Genomic DNA, 22,960 nt, shown 5'->3' with positions numbered 1-22,960 from the left:
CTTTGTGGTAGAACAATTTCTATTCCCTTGGGTATATACTTAGTAATGGAATTGCTGGGTCAAATGGTAGTTCTATTTTAAGTTCTCTGAGAAATCTCCAGACTGCTTTTCACAGTGGCTGAGATAATTTACACCACCAGCTGTGTACAAGCATTCCCTTTTCTCCCACCAGCCATTCTGACTGGTGTGAGATAGTATCCATTGTGGTTTTGAATTGCATTTCCCTAATGATTAGTGATACTGAGCATTTTTATCATATGCTTTTTGGCCACATGTATGCCTTCTTTTGAGAAGGATCTGTTCATGTCCTTTACCCATTAAGAATTTTTTTTGTTTTTTGCTTGTTGATTTAAATTCTTTATAGATTCTGGATATTAGATCTTTGTTGGATGCATAGTTTGCAAATATTTTTTCCCATTCTGTAGGTTGTGTTTTACTCTGTTGATAGTTTCTTTTCCAGTGCAGAAGCTCTTTAGTTTAATTAGGTCCCACTTGTCAATTTTTGTTTTGGTTGCAATTGCTTGTAGAGTTTTTATCATGAAGTCTTTGCCTGGGCCAATGTCCAGAATGGTATTTTCTAGATTTTCTTCTAGGGTCTTTATAGCTTTAGATTTTACATTTATGTCTTTAATCCATCTTGTGTTGATTTTTGTATACAGTGAAAAGTGGGGGTCCAGTTTCATTCTTCTGCATATGGTTAGCCAGTTATGCCAGTAACATTTATTGAATACGAAGTCCTTTTCCCATTGCTTGTTTTTGTCAGCTTTGTTGAAGATCAGATGGTTGTAGGTGTGTAGCTTTATTTCTGGGTTCTCTATTCTGTTTCATTTGTTAATGATTCTGATTTTGTACCAGTACCATGCTGTTTTAGTTACTGTAGGCTTGCAGTATAGTTTGAAGTCTGAATGCCTCCAGCTTTTGTCTTTTTGCTTAGAATTGTTTTGGCTATCCAGGCCCTTTTTGCTTCCAAATGAATTTTCAAATGGCTTTTTCTGATTCTGTGAAAAATGTTGTTGGTTGTTTGTATATAGGAATAACATTGAATCCGTAAATTGTTTTGGGCAGTATGACTATTTTAACAATATTGACCCTTCCTATCCATGAGCATAGAATGTTTTTCTGTTTATTTGTGTTGTCTCTGATACAGTGTTTTATAATTCTCATTGTAAAGATCTTTCACCTCCCTGGTTAGCTGTATTCCTAGGTATTTTATTCTTATTGTGGCTATTGTGAATGGGATTGCATTCTTGATTTGACTCTCAGCTTGGACATATTTCTATGCATTTCATACGAGTGAAATGCTGCTAGAAATGCTGCTGATTTTTGTACATTGATTTTGTATCTTGAACTTTTGCTGAAGTGGTTTATCAGATCTAGAAGCTTTTGGGCAGAGACTACAGGGTTTTCTAGGCTTATATTGTCTGTGAATATTGTCTGTCAAACATAGTTTGACTTCCTTTCTTCCTATTTAGATGACTTTTATTTCTTTCTCATGCATGATTGCTCTGGCTAGGACTTCAATACTATATTGAGTAGGAGTGGCAAGAGTGGGCATCCTTGTCTTGTTCTGCTTCTCAAGAATGCTTCCAGCTTTTGTCAATTCAGTATGATGTTGGCTGTGGGACTGTCAGAGATGACTGTTACTATTTTGTGATATGTACCTTTGATGGCTGGTTTGTTGAGGGTTTTTAACATGAAAAGATGTTAAATTTTATCAAAAGCCTCTTCTGCATCTATTAAGATGATCATTTTTTTAACGTTTGGTTTATGTGATGAATTGCATATATTGATTTGCATATGTTGAATCAACCTTGCTTCCCAGGGATAAAGCCTACTTGATTGTGGTGAATTCATTTTTTGCGGGGGGTTGGGGGGCGGGTATTGCAGGGAGCTCCCAACAGGAAACAATGTGGTGGATTAGCTTTTTGGTATACTGCTGGATTTGGTTTGCTAGTATTTTGTTTAGGATTTTTGCATCTATGTTCATCAGTGATATTGGTCTGAAGTTTTCTTTTTCTGTTGTGTCGCTGCCAGGTTTTGATGTCAGAATGATGCTGACTTCATAGAATGAATTAGGGAGGAGTCCCTCCTCCTCAGTTTTTTGGAATAATTTCGGTAGGATTGGCACCAGCTCTTCTTTATATGTCTGGTAGAATTTGGCTGTGAATCCATCTGGTCCAGGGCCTTTTCTGGTTGGTAAGTTTTTAATTACTGATTAAATTTTGGTACTTGTTATTGGTCTGTTCAATTTCATCCTGGTTTAATCTTGGGAGTTTGTATGATTCCAAGAGGTTATCAATTTTGTGTAGGTTTTCTAGTTTGTGTGCATAGTGGTGTTTGTAATAGTCTCTGATTTTTGTTTGTATTTTTATGGGGTCAGTGGTAATATCCCCTTTGTTATTTTCGATTGTGTTTATCTGGATTTTCTCTTTCTTTATTAGTCTAACTAGTGGTCTACCAGTCTTATTTATTCTTAAAAGAACCAACTTTTGGTTTCATGGATGTTTTGTATGGTTTCCCTTATCTCCATTTTGTTCAGTTCAGCTCTAATTTTGGTTATTTCTTTTCTTCTACTAGCTTTGGGGTTGGTTTGCTCTTGTTTTTCAAGTTCCTGTAGGTATGATGTTAGGTTAATTGGAGATATTTCTAACTTTTTGATGTGGGCATTTAGTGCTATAAACTTTCCTCTCAACACTGCTTTAATTGTGTCCCAGAGATTTTGGCATGTTGTATCTTTGTTCTTATCAGTTTCAAAAAACTTCTTGATTTCTGTCTTAATTTTGTTGTTTACCAAAAAGTCATTCAGGAACGGGAGCATGTACTAACAAGCACATGTAAGTGTGTGGTTTTGAGAGCTCTTGGTATTGATTTCTATCAATAAAGTATTTTTGGATTAAGATATGTACACTGTTTTTATACATAATGCTGTCACACACTTAGTAGATTACAGTATAGTGTAAACATATCTTTTATATGCACTGAGAAACCAAAATATTTGTTTGACTCACTTTATTAGGGTGGCCTGGAATGGAATCTGTAATATCTTTGAGGTATGCCTGTACTATAATTTTTCCATGTGATTAAATGGAGTTTTCCAGAAGTGAAATGAGTTACCCAAGGTCATGGAGTTAGCAAATTATAAACATGGTTTTTTAATTTTAATTTTAATTTTTTAGTATCTGCCTCTGTAAAGATGGGTTTTAAGTTTACATCAGATGAGTGTAAGGCCTGTGATTGTGGCACTAGACCACTGCGAATAGTCAATAGCCTGCTGGCTCCTCCGACTTACTATCTGAATCCTCTGAATGTCTATGTCAGGGTCAAGATGAAGGAAATGGTCTGACATTTTCAGACCATTTCTTTGTTGGTGCAAGTATAGCCTAAACATCGTGAAGAGAGAATTGGTAATATTTATGCACAGACTGAATTATGTGTATTTCTACTTTTATTGGCTTCCCCAAGGAATAAATAAATAAATACTGAAGAATTTAGTTATAGTTATGTAACTAATAGTGAATTTCTACAATAGGGAAAAACTGGAACCACCAAGCTTGTCAACAACTGGTGATTAATTGGCAGAGTAATCTACCAATCTATGAAATTTTTGAATATTTAGGAATACAGGAAAATATTTATTGTAAATGTGAAACTTAAAAATAGTCACAGGATTATCCACTATATAAAAACATATATGTATATAAGAAAAAGTCTACTAGAATATATGCACAAATGTTAGCATAGGTTGACAAGATTAACAATTATTTTTAAATTTAATTGTCATTTTCATATTTTTACAAAATTTATGCACTAAGCATGAGTTGCTCTTTTATTAGTACAAGAGCAAAAAATGACATCCTGAAAAGAAACCTGTTTCTTTTTTTTTCCTACGGAGAGAAGTAAATGATATAAAGTGATGAGGGGTCCCAGGAAGAGGACAAGGCCAAGAGTACGTTGTAAAGTGGGAAGAGGCAAGGAAATAGAACTAGAGAAGAAAATGTTGGGACAATCCACAGGCTTTGCTTCTCTCCCACTTTCTCATCCCAACCAAACAATTCTGGGAATATTCCTAGACCCAGTCAAGACTTACTCAGAGCCTCTCACAGTCAGCTCAGCTCCTGAAATTTCCCTTCCCATTATGCCCCTCTGCTAGCACTGTAAGTGTATCTAGAGAGAGTGCTCTTGGTGATGGGAATAAGCCCAAGATGTATTGTGGCTCTGAGGCCCAGGAAAAGCTGTGGGCTTCACCATCTGGCATACCTGGCTCTGAATTCACTTCCTTTCAAATCTTGTTTCTACCACTTATTGGCTGTGTGGCCTTGGGCAAGTTGCTTAGCTCCTCGATACTTCAGTTTCTGCATCTGCAAAATATAAATATTTAGCACTAAACTCACTGGGTCACTGAGAGTATTGGTTAATACATGTTAAATATTTGACGCATTGTGAATTTGGTGTTCAACTGGGTGATTCTGAATATTTCCATAAGTGTTTTATTGGTTTATTTAACAAACCATACATAGCACTGCTTATATGCCAGACATTGGGTCTCAGTGTTTAACACAAAATAACTCATGGAATCCTCCAAAAAATCCTATGAAGAAAGTACTGCTATTCTCACTTTAAAAATGAGGAAATTGAGGCACAGAGATGATTAGTGACTTTCCTAGAGTAAGTGGGAGGTAGGATTTGAGTATAGTTTAAGTCTATATATTTAAAATCTACATGTTATGTGACATTTTCCAAGCCCTCTTCGAAGAGATCTCTCCTTTCCTCACAAAAGTCACAAGAGATTGCTGATAAGGTGGTGTTAGGCTGATGCTAGCAATGGAGAAGTTAATATAAAGATGGATGAGACTTTATGAAGGTCCTCACACAATGTTAGAAAAAAATAGATATGTAGATCCTCCTTCCACCCACAATCACCCAGACTTGTGTCTGAGTGTCCACAATCAGCCAGACTTGTGTGTGTGTTAGGGGAGGAGAGGGTTCTGCAGGTCCACAGTGTTCTGTCTCTTTCTATATTGCCTGCAGCAAAAAGAAGAAAGTACTCCTTGAATAGGAATTCAGGGACAATATTCTATATGTACCCAACTTATGGTTTGGGACAGAACTTACAGATCTGCCACAACCAGAAGCATGACTAAGATCTGCATAATTGATTGGTTTTGCTCACCACCTACTCACTGTGTAGGGGCTCCATGGTTCCTAGAGGCAAGGAAGAAGAGCCACCAGCCAAATAGGTTTCAGCACCTCCAACTCCAACATCTTCAAAGGTAGGTGGGGGTCAGTGTCCTGGGGCTGGAAGTGTGAGCCTGTAAAGCTTTCACCTTTGTCTTGCTTGGATGGGTTCCCTGCCCAAATCATGCCCCTGCATCATGCCAACACTATCCCTCTATGGAATAAATTATTGTTTATGTTGTTCAAATGGAGAAACTGAGACAGAGAAAGATAACATGGATAGACATTGTGTGCCTCCATATATGATATCCTGAGAAGGACACAGCATCATCTACATGCTATTTCCATCGAGAATACATAACTTATATCTAATCTTAAGAAAATCTCAGATAAACCCCAATTGAGAACTATTCAGTTCAAAGAAAAGGTTGGCTGTATTCTTCCAAAATTTGAATTTCATAAAAGAAAAAGAACATAATTGGGTGAAGTAATAAAATTTAATACTCATGATAGAATAGATAAAAGTATGTTTGATCAAGGTTAAATTTAACAAAGTTGATAACTGTAGTATGATCATGTAAGATAAGGCTCAGGTTGTTAAGAAATACTCATGGAGGAGGTGGCTCCAAGATGGCCGAATAGGAAAAGCTCTGGTCTGCAGCTCCCAGCGTGATCAACGCAGGAGATTGGGTGATTTCTGCATTTCCAACTGTGGTACCTCGTTCATCTCACTGGGACTGGTTGGACAGTGGGTGCAACCCATGGAGGGTGAGCCAAAGCAGGGTGGGGTGTTGCCTCACCTGGGAAGGGCAAGGGGTCAGGGGATTTCCCTTTACTAGCCAAGGGAAGTCGTGACAGATGGTACCTGGAAAATCAGGACACTCCCACCCAAATACTGTGCTTTTCCCAAGGTCTTAGCAACTTGCAGACAAAGAGATTCTCTCCCGGGCCTGGCTTGGCAGGTCCCACACCCATGGAGCCTTGCTCACTGCTAGTGCAGCAGTCTGAGATCAAAATGCGAGGTGGCAGCCTGGCTGGGGGAGGGGTGTCCATCATTGCTGAGGCTTGAGTAGGTAAACAAAGCAGCTGGGAAGCTCAAATTAGGCAGAGCCCATTGTAGCTCAGCAAGGCCTAGGCCTCTATAGTCACCACCTCTGTGGGCAGGGCATATCTAAACAAAAGGCAACAGACAACTTCTGCAGACCTAAACGTCCCTGTCTGACAGCTCTGAAGAGAGCAGTGGTTCTCCCAGCATGGCGTTTGAGTTCTGAGAACAGACAGACTGCCTCCTCAAATGGGTCCCTGACCCCTGTGTAGCCTAACTGGGAGTCACTTCCCAGTAGGGGCCGACCGACACCTCATATGGCCGAGTGCCCTTCTGGGACGAAGCTTCCAGAGGAAGGATCAGGCAGCAATATTTGCTGTTCTGCAGCCTCTGCTGGTGATACCCAGGCAAACAGGGTCTAGAATGGACCTCCAGCAAACTCCAACAGACCTGCAGCTGAGGGACCTATTAGAAGGAAAACTAACAAACAGAAAGGAATAGCATCAATGTCAACAAAAAGGACATCTACACCAAAACCCCATCTCTACGTCACCAGCATCAAAGACAAAAGGTAGATAAAACCACAAAGATGGGGAGAAACCAGAGCAGAAAAGCTTAAAATTCTAAAAACCAGAGCACCTCTTCTCCTCCAAAGGATTGCAGCTCCTCGGCAGCAATGGAACAAAGCTGGACAGAGAATGACTTTGAGGAGTTGACAGAAGTAGACTTCAGAAGGTCTATAATAACAAACTTCTCCGAGCTAAAGGAGGATGTTTGAACCCATCACAAGGAAGCTAAAAACCATGAGAAAAAGTTAGATGAATGGCTAACCAAAATAAACAGTGTAGAAAATACCTTAAATGACTTGATGGAGATGAAAACCATGGCACGAGAACTTCGTGATGCATGCACAAGCTTCAATAGCCAATGCAATCAAGTGGAAGAAAGGGTATCAGTGATTGAAGATCAAATTAATGAAATAAAGTGAGAAGACAAGGTTAGAGAAAAAAGAGTAAAAAGAAATGAACAAAGCCTCCAAGACATATGGGACTATGTGAAAAGACCAAATTTGCATTTGATTGGTGTACCTGAAAGTGATGAGGAGAATGGAACCAAGTTGGAAAACACTCTTTAGGATGTTATCCAGGAGAATTTCTGCAACCTAGCAAGGCAGGCCAACATTCAAATTCAGGAAATGCAGAGAACATCATAAAGACACTCCTCGAGAAGAGCAACCCCAAGACACATAACTGTTAGATTCACTAAAGTTGAAATCAAGAAAAAAATGTTAAGGGCAGCCAGAGAGAAGGGTCGGGTTACCCACAAAGGGAAGCCCATCAGACTAACAACAGATCTCTAGGCAGAAACCCTGCAAGCCAGAAGAGAGTGGGAGCTAATAAACAACATTCTTAAAGAAAAGAATTTTCAACCCAGAATCTCATATCCAGCCAAACTAAGCTTCATAAGTGAAGGATAAATAAAATACTTTACAGACAAGCAAATGCTGAGAGATTTTGTCACCAGCAGGCCTGCCCTAAAAGAGCTCCTGAAGGAAGCACTAAACATGGAAAGGAACAACTGGTACCAGCCACTGCAAAAACGTGCCAAATTGTAAAGACCATCAAGGCTAGGAAGAAACTGCATCAACTAACGAGCAAAATAACCAGCTAACATCATAATGACAGGATCAGATTCACATACAACAATATTAACCTTAAATGCAAATGGGCTAAATGCCCCAATTAAAAGATGCAGACTGGCAAATTGGATAAAGAGTTAAGACTCATCAGTATGCTGTATTCAGGAGACCCATCTCATGTGCAGAGACACACATAGGCTCAAAATAAAGGGACAGAGGAAGATCTACTAAGCAAATGGAAAGCAAAAAAAAGCAGGGGTCGCAATTCTAGTCTCTGATAAAACAGACTTTAAACCAACAAAGATCAAAAGAGACAAAGAAGGCCATTACATAACGGTAAAGGGATCAATTCAACAAGAAGAGCTAACTATCCTAAATACATATGCACCCAATAAAGGAGCACCTAGATTCATAAAGCAAGTCCTTAGAGACTGGCAAAGAGACTTAGACTCCTACACAATAATAATGGGAGACTTTAACACCCCCCTGTCAATATTAGACAGGTCGAGACAGAAGGTTAACAAGGATATCCAGGACTTGAACTCAGCTCTGCATCAAGCAGACCTAATAGACATCTGCAAAACTCTCCACCCCAAATCAACAATATACATTCTTCTCAGCACCACATCGCACTTATTCTAAAATTGATCACATAATTGGAAGTAAAGCACTCCTCAGCAAATGTAAAAGAACAGAAATCACAACAAACTGTCTCTCAGACCACAGTGCAATCAAATTAGAACTCAAGATTAAGAAATCACTCAAAACCACACAACTACATGGAAACTGAACAACCTGCTCCTGAATGACTACTGGGTAAATAACAAAATGAAGGCAGAAATAAAGATGTTCTTTGAAACCAATGAGAACAAAGACACAACGTACCAGAATCTGAGACACATTTATTAAAGCAGTGCATAGAGGGAAATTTATAGCACTAAATGCCCACAAGAGAAAGCAGGAAAGGTCTAAAATCAACACCCTAACATCACGATTAAAATAACTCGAGAAGCAAGAGCAAACAAATTCAAAAGCTAGCAGAAGGCAAGAAATAACTAAGATCAGAGAAGAACTGAAAGAGTTAGAGACACAAAAAACACTTCAAGAAATCAATAAATCCAGGAGCTGGTTTTTTGAAAAGATTAACAAAATTGATAGACCGCTAGCATTGTGACTAATAAAGAAAAAAAGAGAGAAGAATCAAACAGATGCAATAAAAAATGATAAAGGGGGGATATCACCACCAATCCCACAGAAATACGAACTACCATCAGAGAATACTAGAAACATCTCTATGCAAATAAACTAGAAAATGTAGAAGAAATGGATAAATTCCTGAACACATATACCCTCCCAAGTATAAACCAGGAAGAAGTTCAATCTCTGAATATACCAATAACAGGCTCTGAAATGGAGGCAATAATTAATAGCCTACCAACCAAAAAAAGTCCAGGACCAGACAGATTCACAGCCAAATTCTACCAGAGGTACAAAGAGGAGCTGGTACCATTCCTTCTGAAATTATTCCGATCAATAGAAAGAGAGGGAACCCTCCCTAACTCATTTTATGAGGCCAGCATCACCCTGATACCAAAGCCTGGCAGTGACACCACAATATAAGATAATTTTAGACCAATATCCCTGATGAACATTGATGCAAAAATCCTCAATAAAACACTGGCAAACTGAATCCAGCAGCACATCAAAAAGCTTATCCACTATGATCAAGTGGGCTTCATCCCTGGGATGCAAGGCTGGTTCAACATTCACAAATCAATAAATGTAATCCATCACATAAGCAGAACCAACAACAGAAACCACATGATTATTTCAATAGATGTAGAAAAGGCCTTCAACAAAATTCAACAGCCCTTCATGCTAAAAAGTCTCAATAAACTAGGTATTGATGGAAGGTATCTCAAAATAACAAGAGCTGTTTATGACAAACCCACAGCCAATATCATACTGAATGGGCAAAAACTGGAAGTATTCTCTTTGAAAACTGGCACAAGACAGGGATGCCCTCTCTCACCACTCCTATTCAACATAATGTTGGAGGTTCTGGCCAGGGCAATCAGGCAAGAGAAAGAAATAAAGGGTATTCAATTAGGAAAAGAGGAAGTCAAATTGTCCCTGTTTGCAGATGAAATGATTGTATATTTAGAAAACCCTATCACCTCAGCCCCAAATCTCCTTAAGCTGATAAGCAAGTTTGGCAAAGTCTCAGGATACAAAATCAACATGCAGAAATCACAAGCATTCCTATACACCAATAACAGACAAACAGAGAGTCAAATCATGAGTGAATTCCCATTCACAATTGCTACTAAGAGAATAGAATACCTAGGAATCCAACTTCCAAGGGATGTGAAGGGCCTCTTCAAGGAGAACTACAAACCACTGCTCAATGAAATAAAAGAGGATACAAACAAATGGAAGAACATTCCATGCTCATGGACAGGAAGAATCAACATCGTGAAAATGGCCATACTGCCCAAGGTAATTTATAGATTCAATGCCATCCCCATCAAGTTACCAATGACTTTCTTCACAAAATTGGAAAAAACTACTTTAAAGTTCATATGGAACCAAAAAAGGGCCCACATTGCCAAGTCAATCCTAAGCCAAAAGAACAAAGCTGGAGGCATCACACTACCTGACTTCAAACTATACTACAAGGCTACAGTAACCAAAACAGCATGGTACTGGTACCAAAACAGATATACAGACCAATGGAACAGAACAGAGGGCTCAGAAATAACACCACACATCTACAACCATCTGATCTTTGACAAACCTGACAAAAACAAGCAATGGGGAAAGGATTCCCTATTTAATAAGTGGTGCTGGGAAAACTGGCTAACCATATGCAGAAAGCTGAAACTGGATCCCTTCCTTATACCTTATACAAAAATTAATTCAAGATGGATTAAAGACTTAAATGTTAGACCTAAAACCATAAAAACCCTAGAAGAAAACCTAGGCAATACCATTCAGGACATAGGCATGGGCAAGGACTTCATGACTAAAACACCAAAAGCAATGGCAACAAAAGCCAAATAGACAAGTGGGATCTATTTAATCTAAAGAGCTTCTGCACAGCAAAGGAAACTACCATCAAAGTGAACAGGCAACCTACAGAATGGGAGAAAATGTTTGCAATCTACCCATCTGACAAAGGGCTAATATCCAGAATCTACAAAGAACCCAAACAAATTTACAAGAAAAAAACAACCCCATCAAAAAATGGGCAAAGGATATGAACAGACACTTCTCAAAAAAAGACATTTATGCAGCCAACAGACACATGAAGAAATGCTCATCAGCACTGGTCATCAGGGAAATGCAAATCAAAACCACAATGAGATACCATCTCACACTACTTAGAATGGAGATCATTAAAATGTCAGGAAACAACAGATGCTGGAGAAGATGAGGAGAAATAGGAACACTTTTACACTGTTGGTGGGACTGTAAACTAGTTCAACCATTGTGGAAGTCAGTGTGGCGATTCCTCAAGGATCTAGAACTAGAAATGCCATTTGACCCAGCAAACCCATTACTAGGTATATACCCAAAGGATCATAAATCATGCTGCTATAAAGACACATGCACACGTATGTTTATTGTGGCATTATTCACAATAGCAAAGACTGGGAACCAACCCAAATGTTCATCAATGATAGACTGGATTAAGAAAATGTGGCACATACACACCATGGAGTACTATGCAGCCATAGAAAAGGATGAGTTCATGTCCTTTGTAGGGACATGGATGAAGCTGGAAACCGTCATTCTCAGCAAACTAACACAAGGACAGAAAACCAAACACTGCACATTCTCACTCATAGATGGGAATTGAACAATGAGAACATGAGGAGACAGGGTGGTGAACATCACACACTGGGGCCTGTTGAGGGGTCAGGAGCTGGGGGAGGGATAGCATTAGGAGAAATACCTAATGTAAATCACGAGTTGATGGGTGCAGCAAACCAACATGGCACATGTATACCTGTGTATCAAAGCAGCACGTTGTGCATATGTACCCTAGAACTTAAAGTATTAAAAAAAAAAAACTCATGAAAGTATTTAAAAATGAGGGCCATGATGAATAAAACTTACTCTCAAATTGTTCAAAAAATATGAGAGGGAGGGAGGGAGAGAGGGAAAGGAAATAGGTGAATCTGGGTAAACGGTATGCAGATGATCTTTGTACTGTTCTTACCCCTGTAAGTTTGAAATTATTTCCAAGTAATAGCTTAAAGTGAGTTAAAAGCAACCCATTTTATGGCCCATGTGCCTCAATGTTTTTATTTTTCTGTTTTATAATTTTTCATATGTGCCAAGAGGAGAATAAATTTAGTCTTTCTCAAAAGCTTTGTACCTTTTAAAATGTCTGTAGGTACTATTCCTAATTTTGAGCCTTTGAAGGGATTTCAACTGATTCATGTATATTTTCTTCTGCTTGGTTGAAAACACTGAAGCAAATATGGGACTTTCAGGGAAAATTGGTTACTTGCAGGGAAGGGACAAAATCTAGCCCGTGATGGTGCAATTCATAGTATCCAGACTTCTCCTTTGTATCTGTTTCTCTCCTCTTTCTTTTTGTTTGGATTCAGGAGAGTGAAGGAGCAGGCTGGGAGTGAGAGAGGAGAGAAGAAAAAACTGATAAATTTTTTTTCTGAACGGTACTTAACCCTCACTTTCCAAGCCCCAACTCCCACCACCAATGAGCTACCTGAAATAATAGCCAGCACTTATTTTGCATTATCTGTGTTCCAGGTCCTAGACCCTTAAAAATTTATTTTGTTTTCCTTTACACCAATCTGTATATAGCATATTATATCTTTCTTTTACATACCTTATTTATTGCCTCTCCCTTGCCTATAAAGCGAACTTTATGAGGGCAGGGATTTTTGTCAGCTTTGTCCTCTACTCTATCCTCAATGCTTATAATAGTGCCAGGCTTATAGTAGTCATTTAATATTTGTGGGATGAATGAATTTAGGACAGATGAATGAAGGCTGGAACCTCACTCAATCAGCAGAATTGATTCCAAGTAGGTTAAATAGTTGAAAGTTTTAAGAAGACCACTACAAAGTCAATGAAATGAAATAACTTCCACCCCTCTGGAGGAGGAAAGAGAGTTTAATAATAATAGTAGCCAACATTTATTTGCATGATCTGTGTGCCAGGCCCTATGTTCAGGGCTTCATGTATTCACAATGTGAATGTGATACTAATATAACTGTCATATTATATATTGGAAACTGAGGCCCTAAACTAAATGTGTTGGGATTGGGATTCATTTGGGCCCAAGTCTCTCTCATTCTAGTGTTCAGGTTTTGTTCTCTGTCTCATGCTATGCCAACAATTTTGTGTGGTGACAAATGAGGGATAATTTTTCTCTTATAGTAAGACAACATGTGTATTCTGTTGGTAAAATGAACCAATCCTGGTGGAGAAAAAGATAGAAACAACTACCCAGATTATAAAATAGACAGTATACTTTACCTAGAATCTACAAATTTTAGATCTACAAATTTGTGATCTGAAGTTAATAATGAATTTAACAAAATTCCAATTGAAAGAATATTATCAATGACACTTTTTTTCTAAAGAGAAGAAATTACAAACATTCAGCTGTTTTATGATGAATAGGAAATTTTTTTTTTTTTTTTTTGAGACAGAGTCTGGCTCTGTTGCCCAGGCTGGAGTGCAGTAGCGCGATCTTGGCTCACTGCAAGCTCCACCTCCCGGGTTCACGCCATTCTCCTGCTTCAGCCTCCTGAGTAGCTGGGACTACAGGCACCACCAGGCCTGGCTAATTTTTTATGTTTTTTAGTAGAGACGGGGTTTCACCATGTTAGCCAGGATGGTCTTCATCTCCTGACCTCGTGATCCACCCACCTCCGCCTCCCAAAGTGCTAGGATTACAGGTGTGAGCCACCGCTCCCTGCCTGGAAAATATTAATGATATATGTACTAGCATGTTTGAAAAATGTTCATGGAGGGTGTTACTGGTAAGATGCTGAAAGGTTTGTACTTTGGCCCTTTTAAATTTATTCAGAGAGGCTAGTTCTTTTCCTGCTTCTGTATGAGAGCTTGGGTATAGAGCTTGACTTTCTAGTATTCTTGGGATGCAGGGATGATTGAGCATATAAAAAAATCAATCAACATGATATACTACATTAATAGGATAAAGGGGAAAAATTACATGATCATCTCAACAGATGCAGAAAAAGCATTTGACAAAATTCAACACCCTTTCATGCTTAAAAAAACTCTCAACAAATTAGGTATAGAAAGAAGTTACTTCAACACAAAGGCCATATATGACAGGCCCAAGCTAACATCATACTCAATGGTGAAAAATTGGAAGGTTTTTCTCTAAGATCAGCAACAAGACAAGGATGTCCCCTCTTGTCACTTCTAGTCAACATAGTACTGGAAATTCTAGCAGAGCGTTCAAGCAAAAAAAAGAAAGAAGAGGCACATAAATCAGGAAGGAAGAAGTAAAATAATCTCTGATGACACAATTTTACATGTAGAAAACCTAGGGACACTACAAAACTGCTATAACTAATAAACAATTCGGTAAAATTGAAGGATATAAAATCAACATACAAAAATCAATTGTGTTTCTATATAATAACAAAGAGTTATCTGAGAAGGAAATTAAAAATATCCCATTTGCATTACCATGAAACACAACAAAATACTTAGGAATAAACTTAACTGTGGAGGTAAAAGTCTTGTATACTAAAAACTATAAAACATTGATAAAAGAAGATTTAAAAGACAGACATAAAGACACCCATGTTCATAAATGAAAGAATTAATATTATTAGAATGTCGATACTACTCAAAACTTCCTAAAGATTCAAAGCAATCCCCATCAAAACTTCAATGTCAGTTTTTACAGAAATAGAAAAACAATTTTAAAATTCATATAGAACCACACAACACCCTGAATAGCCAAAGTGATTTTCAGTAAGAAGAACAAAGCTAGAGGTATCACACTTCTTGAATTTAAAATATATTATAGGGATAAGATGGCAGATGGGAGGCAGGACTAGATTTTAGCTTGACTTGGACAGACAGAGCAGTGTGTGGAGGCTTGCATCCTGAATTTTAGCTCCAGAACGACTGCAGGAATAAATCAGGAATCCCGAGAGGACCCACAGAACCTCTGAAGGAAGCAGACTGCTCCTGCAGGACCCAGGAGACACCCCAAATACTGTGATTGCCCAAACTGTGGAAGTGGAAAAGAGTGATCCTCTGTCCCTGAACACACATCCCCACTGGGGAAATTGAAGGTCTAGTTTGCGGAAGAAGATTCCAACCTTACCTGAAGCTGAATCAATTTAGAGAGCCGAGTGAAATACAGGGGTAGAGGAAGCAGCAGGAAAGGCCCTAGGAGTTCACTGGGTCCCCAAGCAGGCCATTCCTGCCTGGCACCACAGCGATCCTGTGGGAGGGTGGCCAAAGGCATGGGGAAAATGCCACAGGGAGAAGGAAGTCACCAGTTGAACTTTGTAACAATTTGAACTGGTTGAGAAGCCTTCTGGCTAGAGCTTGAGGGAAGGCACGAATCTGGCGTGCAGACTCTACAAGTGGAGGAAGAACTAAAGCCCTTTTCTTTTGCAGCTTGGAGGCAGGTAGCCTGGGGCAAGTTCTCAGTCCTGCTTGCCCACTGCCTGAAAACAGACTGGGTGCTGTTGGAGGGGGCACAGTGGGAGTGAGATCAGCCCTTCGGTTTGCATGGGAGCTGAATAAGGCCTGTGACTGCCAGCTTTCCTCCACTTCCATGACAACCTGTATGACTCAGCAGAGGCAGCCATAATTCTCCTTGGTACCCAACTCCATTTACCTGGGAACCTCAAACCAATCCCCCAAAGCAGCTGCAGCAAGACCCACCCAAGGAAAGTCTGAGCTCAGACATGCCTAACCCTGATGGTTCTTCCCTACCCATCCTGGTAGCTGAAGACACAGGGCACATACTCTTGGGAGTTATAGGGCCCTACTCACCACCAGTTCCTCTTCATACTACCACAGCTGATGCTCTCTGGAAAGTGCCATCTCCTGGCAGGAGGCCAACCAGCATAAAAATAGAGCATTAAACCACCAAAGCTAAGAACTTTTACAGAGTCCATTTTACACCTCTGCTACCTCCACTGGAACAGGTGCTGGTATCCATAGCTAAGAGACCAATAGATGGTTCACATCACAGGGCTCTGTGCAGACAACTCCTAGTACCAGCCCAGAGCCTGGTAGGCTTGCTGGGTGGTTATTCACAGAAGAGAGATAACAATCACTACAGCTCAGCTCTCAGGAAGCCATATCCATAAGAAAAGGGGAAGAGTACTACATCAAGGGAACACCCGTGGGACAAAAGAATCTGAACAATAGCTTTCAGCCCTAGACCTTCCTTCTGACAGAGCCTACCTAAATGAGAAGGAACCAGAAAACCAACTCTGGTAATATGATGAAGAAAGGCTCTTTAACACCCCCCCCAAAATCACGCTAGCTCACCAGCAATGGATCCAAACCAAGAAGAAATCCCTGATTTACCTGAAAAAGAATTCAGGAGGTTAGTTATCAAGCTAATCAGAAAGGCACCAGAGAAAGGTGAAACCCAATGCAAGGAAATAAAAAAAAAAAGAAATAAGAAGTGAAAGGAGAAATATTCAAGGAAATAGAAAGCATAAAGAAAAAACAATAAAAACTTCAGGAAACATTGGACACACTTATAGAAATGCAAAATGCTCTGGAAAGTCTCAGCAATAGAATTGAACTAGAAAGAAATTCAGAGCTTGAAGACAAGGTTTAATTAACCCAATCCAACAAAGACAAAGAAAAAAGAATAAGAAAATATGAACAAAGCCTCCAAGAAATCTGGGATTATGTTAAATAACCAAACCTAAAATAATCAGTGTTCCTGAGGAAGAAGAGAAATCTAAGTTTGGAAAACATATTTGGGGGAATAATTGAGGAAAACTTCCCCAGCCTTGCTAGAGACCTGGACATCCAAATACAAGAAGCACAAAGAACACCTGGGAAATTAATCACAAAAAGATCATTGCCACATTGTCATCAGGTTATCTAAAGTTAAGATGAAGGAAAGAATCTTAAGAGTTGTGAGACAAAAGCACCAGGTAGCCTATATAGGAAAACCTATCAGATTAACAGGAGATTTCTCGGTAGAAACCCTACAAGCTAGAAGGGATTGGGGCCCTATCTTCAGCCTCCTCAAATAAAACAATTATCGGCCAAGAATTTTGTATCCAGTGAAACTAAGCATCATATATGAAGGAAAGATAGTCTTTTTCAGACAAACAAATGCTGAGAGAATTTGCCCCTATCAAACTACCACTACAAGAACTGCTAAAAGGAGCTCTAAGTCTTGAAACAAATTCTGGAAACACATGTAAATGGCCTAAATGCTCTACTTAAAGATACAGAGCTGCAGAATGGAAAAAAAAAAAAAAAAAATCACCAACCAACTATCTGCTGCCTTCAAGAGACTCACCTAACACGTAAGGATTCACAACAAATTAAAGGGATGGAAAGGGCATTTCATGCAAATGAACACCAAAAGTGAGCAGGGGTAGCTATTCTTATATCAGACAAAACAAACTTTAAAGCAATGACAGTTAAAAAAGACAAAGAGGGACATTATATAATGGTAAAAGACCTTGTCTAACAGAAATAATCACAATCCTAAACAAATATGCACATAACACTGGAGCTCCCAAATTTATAAAACAATTACTAATAGACATAAGAAATGTAGACATAAGAAATGAGATAGACAGCAACACAAAATAGTGGGGGACTTCAATACTCCACCAAAAGCACTAGACAGATCATGAAGACAGAAAGTCGACAAAGAAACAATGGATTAAAACTATACCTTGGAACAAATGGACTTAACAGATATATACAGAACATTCTATCCAACAACCAGAGAATATGCATTCTATTCAACAGCACATGGAACTTTCTGCAAGATAGATCATATGATAGGCCACAAAATGAGCTTCAATAAATTTAAGAAAATTAGTCCAGGCATGGTGGCTCATGCCTGTAATCCCAGCACTTTGGGAGGCTGAGGTGGGTGGATCACCTGAGGTCAGGAGTTCAAGACCAGCCAGGCCAACATGGTGAGACTCCATCTCTACTAAAAATACAAAAATTAGCCAGGAATGGCAGCACATGCCTGTAGTCCTAGCTACTCGGGAGGCTGAGGCATGATAATTGCTTGAACCTGGGAGGCAGAGGTTGCAGTGAATCGAGATTGCACCACTGCACTCCAGCCTGGGTGACAGAGCGAGACTGTTTCCAAAAATTAAAAATTTAAAAAAAAAATTAAGAAAATTGAAATTATATCAAGCACTCTCTCATACCACAGTGGAATAAAACTGGAAATCAATTCCAAAAAGAGCTAAAAACCATGCAAATATATGGAAATTAAATAACCTGCTCCTGAATGATCATTGGGTCAAAAATGAAATCAAGATGGAAATTAAAAATTATTCGAACTTAACAACAATAATGACACAACCTATCAAAACCTCTGGGATAAAGCAAAGGCGGTGCTAATAGGAAAGCTCATACCCCTAAATGCCTACATCAAAGACTGAAAGCACAAATTGACATGCTAATGTCACAACTCAAGGGACTGAAGAAACAAGAACAAACCAAATCCAAAGCCAGCAGAAGAAACCTCAGAAATAACACCACACATCTACAACCATCTGATCTTTGACAAACCTGAAAAAAGCAAGAAATGGGGAAAGGATTCCCTATTTAATAAATGGTGCTGGGAAAACTGGCTAGCCATATGCAGAAAGTTGAAACTGGATCCTTTCCTTAACCTTATACAAAAATCAACTCAAGATGGATTAAAGACTTAAACACAAGACCTAAAACCATAAAAACCCTAGAAGAAAACCTAGGCAGTACCATTCAGGACTTGGGATGAGCAAGGACTTCATGACTAAAACACCAAAAGCAATGGCAACAAAAGCCAAAATTGACAAATGGGATCTAATAAACTAAAGAGCTTCTGCACAGCAAAAGAAACTGTCATCAGAGTGAACAGGCAACCTAAAGAATCGGAGAAAAATTTTGCAATCTATCCATCTGACAAAGGGCCAATATCCAGAACTTAAACACATTTACAAAGAACTTAAACACATTTACAAGAAAAAAACCAAACAACCCCATCAAAAAGTGGGCAAAGGATATGAACAGACACTTCTCAGAAGAAGACATTTATGCAGCCAACAAACATATGAAAAAAAGCTCATTATCACTGGTCGTTAGAGAAATGCAAATCAAAACCACAATGAGATACCATCTTACACCAATTAGAATGGCAATCATTAAAAAGTCAGGAAACAACAGGTGCTAGAGAGGATGTGGAGAAATAGGAACACTTTTACACTGTTGGTGGGACTGTAAACGGGTTCAACCATTGTGGAAGTCAGTGTGGAGATTCCTCAAGGTTCTAGAACTAGAAATACCATTTGACCCAGCAATCTCATTACTGCGTATACACCCAAAGGATTATAAATCATGCTGCTATAAAGACACATGCACATGTATTTTTATTGCGGCACTATTTACAATAGCAAAGACTTGGAACCAACCCAAATGTCCATCAATGATAGACTGGATTAAGAAAATGTGGCACATATACACCATGGAATACTATGTAGCCATAAAAAAGGATGAGTTCATGTCCTTTGTAGGGACATGGATGAAGCTGGAAACTATCATTCTCAGCAAACTAACACAAGAACAGAAAACCAAACACTGCATGTTCTCATAAGTGGAAGTTGAACAACGAGAACACATGGACATGGGGGGCGAGCATCACACACCAGGGCCTGTCAGCGGTGGGGTGGGGGGCTGGGGGAGAGATAGCATTAGGAGAAATACCTAATGTAGGGTTGATGGGTACAGCAAATCACCATGGCACATGTATACCTATATAACAAACCTGCATGTTCTGCACATGTACTCCAGAACTTAAAGTGTGATAAAAAAAAGAAAATAACCAAGATCAGAGCAGAATTAAATGAAATTGAAACAAAAAATACAAAAGATAAATGAAACAAAAAGCTGGTTCTTTGAAAAGATAAATAAAATTGATATGCCATTAAGCAAGATTAACCAAGAAAATAAGAGAGAAAATCCAAATAAGCTCATTAAGAAATGAAATGGCAGATATTACAACTGACACCACAGAAATACAAACGATCATGTAAGGCTACTATGAACACCTTTATACACATACACTAGAAAACCTAGAAGAGATGGATAAATTCCTGTAAAAATACAACCCTCCTAACTTAAATCAGGAAGAATTAGATACCCTGAACAGACCAATAACAACGAGAGAGATTGAAGACATTAGTCAAAAGGCACAAAATTTCAGTTATACAAGATGGATACATCTCAGAGACTTGTTGTATAGCATAGTGCCCATAGTTAGCAATACTGTATTGCAAACTTAAAAATTTGTCAAGATGATAGGTCTTATTTTAATTGCACACACACACACACCAAATAATAAGTAAAAAGGCCAGTGGAAACTATTGGAGGTGATGGATATGTTTATGGCCTAGATTGTGATGATGATTATATAGTGTATACTTGTCTTCAAACTCATTGTAGTTGTATACATTAAATATGTCCTATAAATAGCTTTTTATATGTCAGTTATATCTTAATAAAGTATTTTAAAAAGTCATTATGTAACAGCAAGCTTATATAATTTTGTTTTATAAAAAATCTGTTTATATCTATGCACATACGAAAGATAGAATATTATACATCGATATAGTGGAATTACTAGAAATATTTTCACTTTCTTCTATGTGCTTTTTTTATGTTTTAAGAATTTTGTAAGCTAACACTTTAAATGTGCTCAGAACACTTAACATTAGCTTACTGTTGGGCAAAATTATCTAACACAAAGCTTATTTTATAATAAAGTGTTGAATAGCTCATGTAATGTATTTAATACTGTACTGAAAATAAAAAACATTAAAGAGAAAAATTAAGCATGGATGGAAGGGGAACAATTCTCATTCATGTGCAGGAGAATAGTATACTTGTTCATGGCTGCTTTAGTTTTATGGTTTCAACAGTGAAACCACTGCAGACAACCTAAATGTTCATTTTCTTTTTTTTTTTTAATTATACTTTAAGTTTTAGGGTACATGTGCACAACGTGCAGGTTAGTTACACATGTATACATGTGCCATGTTGGTGTGCTGCACCCTGTAACTCGTCATTTAACATTAGGTATATCTCCAAATGCTATCCCTCCCCACTCCCCCTACCCCACAAAAGGCCCTGGTGTGTGATGTTCCCCTTCTTGTGTCCATGTGTTCTCATTGTTCAATTCCCACCTATGAGTGAGAACACATGGTGTTTGGTTTTTTGTCCTTGCGATAGTTTGCTGACAATGATGGTTTCCAGCTTCATCCATGTCCCTACAAAGGACATGAACTCATCCTTTTTTATGGCTGCATAGTATTCCATGGTGTATATGTGCTACATTTTCTTAATCCAGTCTATCATTGATGAACATTTGGCTTGGTTCCAAGTCTTTGCTATTGTGAATAGTGCCTCAATAAACATACATGTGCATGTGTCTTTATAGCAGCTTGATTTATAATCCTTTGGGTATATACCTAGTAATGGGATTGCTGGGTCAAATGGTATTTCTAGTTCTAGATCCCTGAGGAATCTCCACACTGACTTCCACAATGGTTGAACCAGTTTACAGTCCCACCAACAGTGTAAAAGTGTTCCTATTTCTCCACATCCTCTCTAGCACCTGTTGTTTCCTGACTTTTTAATGATCACCATTCTAACTGGTGTGAGATGGTATCTCATTGTGGTTTTGATTTGCATTTCTCTGATGGCCAGTGGTGATGAACATCTTTTCATGTGTCTTTTGGCTGCATAAATATCTTTTTTTGAGAAGTGTCTGTTCATATCCTTTGCCCATTTTTTGATGGGGTTGTTTTTTTCTTGTAAATTTGTTTGAGTTCTTTGTAGATTCTGGATATTAGCCCTTTGTCAGATGAGTAGATTGCAAACATTTTCTCCCATTCTGTAGGTTGCCTGTTCACTCTGATGGTAGTTTCCTTTGCTGTGCAGAAGCTCTTTAGATTAATTAGATCCCACTTGTCTATTTGGCTTTTGTTGCCATTGCTTTTGGTGTTTTAGTCATGAAGTCCTTGCCCATGCCTATGTCCTGAATGGTATTGCCTAGGTTTCCTTCTAGGGTTTTTATGGTTTCAGGTCTAACATTTAAGTCTTTAATCCATCTTGAATTAATTTTTGTATAAGGTGTAAGGAAGGGATCCAGTTTCAGCTTTCTGCATATGGTTAGCCAGTTTTCCCAGCACCATTTATTAAATAGGGAATCCTTTCCCCATTGCTTGCTTTTGTCAGGTTTGTCAAAGATCAGATGGTTGTAGATGTGTGGTGTTATTTCTGAGCCCTCTGTTCTGTTCCATTGGTCTATATATCTGTTTTGGTACCAGTACCATGCTGTTTTGGTTACTGTAGCCTTGTAGTATAGTTTGAAGTCAGGTATCGTGATGCCTCCAGCTTTGTTCTTTTGGCTTAGGATTGACTTGGCAATGCAGGCTCTTTTTTGGTTCCATATGAACTTTAAAGTAGTTTTTTCCAATTTTGTGAAGTCAGTCATTGGTAACTTGATGGGGATGGCATTGAATCTATAAATTACCTTGGGCAGTATGGCCATTTTCATTATATTGATTCTTCCTACCCTTGAGCATGGAATGTTCTTCCATTTGTTTGTATCCTCTTTTATTTCATTTAGCAGTGGTTTGTAGTTCTCCTTGAAGAGGCCCTTCATGTCCCTTGTAAGTTGGATTCCTAGGTATTTTATTCTTTTTGAAGCAATTGTGAATGGGATTTCACTCATGATTTGGCTCTCTGTTTGTCTGTTATTGGTGTATAAGAATGCTTGTGATTTTTGCACATTGATATTGTATCCTGACACTTTGCTGAAGTTGCCTATCAGCTTAAGGAGATTTTGGGCTGAG

General features: G+C 38.6%; 1 protein-coding gene across 1 annotated transcript in view; it reads left to right on the top strand.

The window, feature by feature from the left end:
- The first annotated feature begins 2,115 nt into the window (after positions 1-2,115).
- The window catches only part of WFDC11 (WAP four-disulfide core domain 11), a 28,035-nt gene continuing 7,190 nt past the window's right edge, over positions 2,116-22,960 (top strand). Inside the window, exons 1-2 of the mRNA XM_054467641.1 lie at positions 2,116-2,196; positions 5,189-5,270. The gene's annotated coding sequence lies outside the window, so the exon portion shown is untranslated. The remainder of the gene's footprint in view (positions 2,197-5,188; positions 5,271-22,960) is intronic.

The sequence above is a fragment of the Pongo pygmaeus genome, chromosome 21, assembly GCF_028885625.2.
Source record: "Pongo pygmaeus isolate AG05252 chromosome 21, NHGRI_mPonPyg2-v2.0_pri, whole genome shotgun sequence".
NCBI lineage: Eukaryota > Metazoa > Chordata > Mammalia > Primates > Hominidae > Pongo > Pongo pygmaeus.
The sequence above is the reverse complement of the archived record's forward strand: the minus strand, read 5'-3'. Positions and strand labels throughout refer to the sequence as shown.